This window comes from Pholcus phalangioides, unplaced genomic scaffold (assembly GCF_987345545.1).
Source record: "Pholcus phalangioides strain wild (caught in Gottingen) unplaced genomic scaffold, Ppha-v1.0 ptg000012l_1, whole genome shotgun sequence".
NCBI lineage: Eukaryota > Metazoa > Arthropoda > Arachnida > Araneae > Pholcidae > Pholcus > Pholcus phalangioides.
The window spans coordinates 11,242,302-11,248,508 of NW_028301605.1; positions in this window are offsets into that span (position 1 = coordinate 11,242,302).

A 6,207-nucleotide genomic window follows, 5' to 3' on the forward strand; every position below is an offset into this window, starting at 1 on the left:
ATGTGTTCTTGGGGTACAGCAGACCAAGCAGCTTCCACGCGTTGCCAAAGTTGATCTGGTGTGGCAGCTGGGGATGTAATCTGGGTCAATCGTTGAGCAACCATGGACCACATGTTTTCTATCGGCGAAAGATCCGGAGGACGAGCTGGCCAGGGAAGCAATTCAATCTGGCGATTGACGAAGAACCTTTGGACAATGCGTGCCACGTGTGGTCGCGCATTATCCTGTTGAAATATGGCTGTGGGCAAGCCCTGAAGGTAAGGAAGGACAACTGGCTCCAACACCTCGGAGATGTAGCGCTGGCTTTTTAAAGTACCGGCAATGCGTACTAGAGGAGTGCGAGAGTGATAGCCAATACTGCCCCATATCATAATACCCGGTGCAGGACCAGTGTGGCGGTGCATAACGCAGCTGTTCAGCATCCTCTCTCCACGGTGTCTCCAGACTCGAATCCGACCACCGTGGTGTTGCAGACAGAAGCGTGACTCGTCAGTAAAGACAATTTCATTCCATTGTGCCGTCCACATCCTTCTTTCATCGCACCATTGGCGGCGGAGACGTCTGTGGTTCTGCGTCAAGGGTAGGCGAAGCAATGGACGTCTTGCGGACAGACCACTCTGCTGTAAACGGCGTCGAATGGTACGCGCAGACACTGGATGATGCGGTACAGACTGAATGTGCTGTGCTATGGTTCGTGATGTGGCTGAGCGATCCGTCACTGCCATACGCACAATACGCCTGTCATCACGTGAAGTGGTGCATTGAGGTGGATGCGATCGAACACGTCGGTCCGTCGTACCCTCCTGCATCCAACGATCACATATCCGCATTACAGTTGTTTGGTTTCGTCCAACACGACTACCGATTTCCCTGAAAGATAATCCACAATCTCGGTAGGCCACTATCCTTCCTCTGTCGAACTCGGATACTTGATCAAAAGATGATCGCTGTTTTCTACGAGGCATAATTGATCGTTTTTTCGAAAAAAACACAATAAAAACACCATTGCCGTACTTCAAATCGTCGAAATCTCCAAGCCTTAAATAGCGCTTTGAAGTGGCGCCACAGGCGCGCGTGATGTGCGTCTGCGCTGAAATTCTAATCATTTGCATATCTCACCTCCGCTAATGCATGTTGTAAATTTCATATTATTTGCATGCTTCCTTCAGGGTGTTGCATTTACGGTGGCCAGCAGTGTATTTTCTCCCATCGACTACTTGTGAGGATCGGAATGGAGGCATCTTTAGGCTCAATGATAAAAACCACCAAAGAATGCCTCTAGGCTGCCTATGGGCACTGAATCAGGGGTGAAGGAGAAAAATAATTACAAAAATTGCGAAAAAACAGTTTTTATGCACGAATTTCGAACTTCAGTGCTCGTTTGAAAGGGTATGCGGACCCGCGTCCGCATCCGCTCCGTGTGAAAGGGGCCTAAGTGCGGGCTCCGCATCCGCACATAGAAGTTTCGACAATAGGTATAGTCGGAGCTATTCAGACGATGCGGATGCGGAGCGAATTCGTCCGCATCTTTGGCTACTTTTTGAAGGTGATTTTTCACGGAATTTTTCTAATTATTTGCCATAAATACCCTTAAAAACACCATATCATGGTCCCTGCTCATTAATATAAGGTACCTACATACGTCTATCCCTCCGTTGCCTTCTGAGATGGAGATATAGCAACTTCAACTGCCTTTTGTCCATATTTCACAATTTTATACAATAAAACCTGTCAACAACGGCCACTGACGGGACCAAAATTATAAGCCGTTCTGTTCATTACGAATATTTAATTGACTAAATACTTTAATAACTTTTAAATTTAATTTAAAAATGATAATTTTTTTCTTTTTAAATTTTTAAAATTATTTAAAAATATAAATATCTGAAATATTATTTTAAATATTTGTTATTTTTTCAAATTTTTTAACTGTTAATTTTTTTAAACTTTAAAAACAAATACTTTTCATAAACAACGTTATCCACGTACGGTTTGACTCAGGGCCGGATTAAGACGTTTGAAGACCCTAGCACTTGAATATTTTTGGTGGTTCCCCCGATACCTACAAGTATATTTTACTCAATATTTAGTCTATAAACTTAAAAAATGAAATTTTATATTTCAGAAATGACTAATCTAAGGATGGGATTTCACTATAAAAGGTTTATGAAAGTTATTTTACAAAACTTGAAAAAAGCAACTAATAAATTTATCGGTTGCATTAGAGCAAATGCAACCGATAAATTTATTAGTTGCTTTTTTTTAAATAATTGCTATAAAATTTTTATAGTGTAATCCGGCCGGGATTATACTATAAAGTTTTATAAAAGAACTTTTATGAAAGTTGAAAAATTCAACCAATAGGCGCATCGGTTGCATTCAAGAAAATGCAACCGGTGCACACACACACACACACACACACACACATTTTGCATTAAAAAAATTCAACCAATAAGATAATATTGGTTGAATTTTTCACGTTTTATCAAAGAGCTTTTACAAAACTTTTATAGTGTAATCCCGGCCTAAGACAGAATTGTGATGTGAATATTTCTAAGCACAGACATTTTGAACGTCCCCACCCCTCCCCTTTTTTTCTACTTGCAAATTCTTTGATATCTCCTGAATTTTTTTTTTTAGGAACATATTAGTTTTGGATGTTTTTGGATTTGATTTTTCGAACATTGGATGTTTTTGGAATTTTTCTTTCATATTTTTCCGAAGAGACAGATTTGTTTTCAAAATCTTTTGAAAATATTTGAAGACATTTTCTCCCATCGATTACTTGTGAGGATCGGAATTAAGACATCTTTATTCCCATATTCTATGTGACTCTAGACTAAACCACCAAAGAATACCTCTAGGCTGCATATGGGCACTGAATCAGGGGTGAAGGAGAAAAATAGTTACAAAAATTGCGAAGAATAGTTTTTATGCACGAATTTCAACCTAAAGATGATTAAATTCAACCTTCAGCGCTCGTGTGAAAGGGTATGCGGACCCGCTTCCGCACCCGCTCCGTGTGAAAGGGGCCTTAACTAACGAGAACCGGAGACCACTCGTTATGTTCGCGTTAAGGTTTGGACACACGCCAGGACCGTAGCTCGGCCGTCAGTTGGCCGTGGCTCGGCTCGTTCCTCTTCAGACCACACCTTTCCGTGTGTTGCCCGTGTCGCTGCCGTATGCTGACTACGAAGCTGTGTCGATTGCTTCAAGTCTTTAACGCAGCCGGTTCGGTGAAATCAAAATGTTCAGTAAATTAATTAACAAGAGTGATTTGGATATAATAACCCTAGCGTAAATTAACAAAAATTAATTGTTCTAAACATTTCTGCAAATAATCTATACATGTATATAAATTTTTTATTTTGGATTGATCTCCGATAGATTTTTTGTATGTGACAAACCCGCAAAAAAGGATAGGATCTATTTAATGCAGCTGAAAATAAAAAGACGGCCATTTGCTTAGTTTGACTATATGCATTCTTGTTTATAGTTTGGAGAGAGGAGATTATTTACGGAGTGATAAAAGGGGAGAGAGAGAAAAAAAAAGTCATGTAGAAATTAAAACAATCTGTGGGGTACTCTCTCTTCCTCACCTACACACTCGTTTTTTTTTATTCAGAGTGTGTGTGTGTGTGTTCGCGGAATCTTCTAAACTGAAAATTGGCTCCTCTGCAGATGGCAAATGGATATTAAAATCAATAACAATTGGAGTGTTTAGTTTGCCGGGGCTTGATTCAATGATAAAGCCTCACCAGTATTCGACAGTAATTTAAAGCACTCATTGCCAAAGTCCCAGTCGCTGAAACACCTTTGTCAGATATTTAGCACAAAGGTGCTCGACTTTTTGGAAGGTGTGGGCCACTTCATTGTTTTGGAATATTTCGCGGGCTTCTTAAGTTATCCAGAAATGAGTCTCGATCCTCCAAAATTATCTAAAAAGAAGTGGCACGTGCCGCTTAAGTGATCTTCTTCTTCTTCTTACCAGGCAGGGACCTGGCTCTGTCCCGCTAGGGATATTAGCCATTTACTCGGCTGAGTTGGTCCGTGCTGGAGAGTGCTGAAGGTGTCCGACCGGGAAGCCCTCGAGATACATTCGAAGGCCATCCGGTCCGGCACATCCAGCCCTTTCCTCTTTTTATCCATGATGAGGGCACTATCCAGTCCCCCCCCCCCCCTCCCATCAAGCAGCCTAGCATTAGTGGTGTCCCTGTGGGCCGCTCGTTTCGACCTGATTTGATGCAATTCTGCCATCTGGCTCCTTACCAAGCTGCGGCTCCCGATGTTGCACATGCGCACCACCCAGCGAAGCCCTACCTCTCCAGAATTTCTTCATCATCAAATATCATATTTAACAATTATTTACAAAAATGTCACAAACTGCTTCGCGATCATTCGCCTCCTCGGGGCGCAGTGTTTCCTGTGTGCAGTTCATCTTCTGCCTCGCGACATTGTGCCACTTCGGGGGCAGATGATGTTGTCGGTGCTTGTCGTTTGCTTTCGTATCTAAGCTGAGAGTTGAAAACGTATCTTCGGATGTGTTGGAGGGTGGTTCACTGGCGATGTCCTTTTATCACTTTATTCCTCCACCTCGTCTGAGTCTTCCTCTGACGAAGCAGCCACCGAGGGTTTTCTGTTACTTTGTGGACGAGCTTCTATAGGCATGTAGTCGTTTTGGTTATGTTCAAGAAGGCGTATAAGTTTTCCTATTTTCTCCGTGCGGTCTGCCCTTTTCAGAAGTTCCGCTCTCCATAAAGATATGTTTTCTTCTGAAGGCGCACCAAAATGTAACTCCTTTGTGAGGGGGTATTTTCTGGAGTAGTGCATGGGGGTGCCTCTTTCCCCGCACTTACAGCTGTCGGTTGATCGAACATGAAATCTTTTGAGGTAGGCGGGAAAGTGCTCTGTAAAATACAGGGTCATTCCCCTTGACCAGCCATTGTCACCAATCTTGATCTTCGGAAGGATCTGATAGATCTTTCTTCCTGTTTTGGTGTTGGTTTCCCACTGTTGTTGCCATTTTCGAAGCATGGTTTGCTTAAACTTGTTTTTAACCCATGCTCTGGGTAACGGGATAGATAGATAGATAGAACCGCTCACAGCCCCGGACTGATGCAAAGCACCTTACTTCCGTTACCTCAAAAGAGGCAGAGTTGTGTCGGAAAAGTTAGCAAAGATTTATAGTGGTGGCTCCCCTTGCCCCGTGCTCGCAAGTTTCGAATTACTCGCGTCGTTCTCCCCATGAAGACAGCCATCAACTCGATGCAACGTACAAGCCATTTGACTAAAATGGGTGACTGAATCCAATGACTAGGGAGAAAAATTGCACGTGCGCCCAGTGGCACATAAGGGCCGGAGACCGCAGCCTGGGACATCAAAAGAAGGGTGGAAAAGACTTGTGGACAAGAAAGAAGAAAAAGAAGCTGGCATGTTGAAGTGGGAGAGATTTGAGAATGGTCTAAATACACAATGCATACAAATTACATATATACAGCGCCTCGACTGTGACGGGAAACGAAGAAACAAAGCCTCCGTCCACAGCGCTGAACAGTGTGTTCTGCTCGCTCTTCCCCTTACAAAACATGCAATATATACAACACAGAATACACACATAGCCCGCACTGCGACGGGAACAATCAAACAGAGCCTCCGTTGACAGTGCTGGGCATTCACATTTGAATTACATGCATACATTATTTACTTTACAAAAATTTCCCTTTTTTATACTATTGGGAATGCACATAAACATTACTATGAAGGAAGTATTGGGTACAAATATCACCCTGAGCTCATACAAATATATATTCAAGGTTACAAAATTACTATCATACTATAAAAGTGCGGCGGGAACAATCAAACACAGCCCCCGTTCACAGTGCTGGGTGGCAGCTATCACATTTGAATTTCCCACACATATATTTACACAATATTATATTTATATAATATACACTATTTACATAATATAAATTTCCATTTTTATATAATTGTTGATACACATAAACATTACTATGCACGACACATATATTGGAAAAAATGCCATAATGAGCTCATACAAATATTCAATTACTAAACCACCATCATACTATGAAATTGTATATACAAAAACATTCATAATTTATACAGGGTGTTTTACTAAAATATTATAGTTTAGCAGCGTATATAAGTGCGCCCCTCAATGTTGAATCTGCATCTGTTTCAGATTCT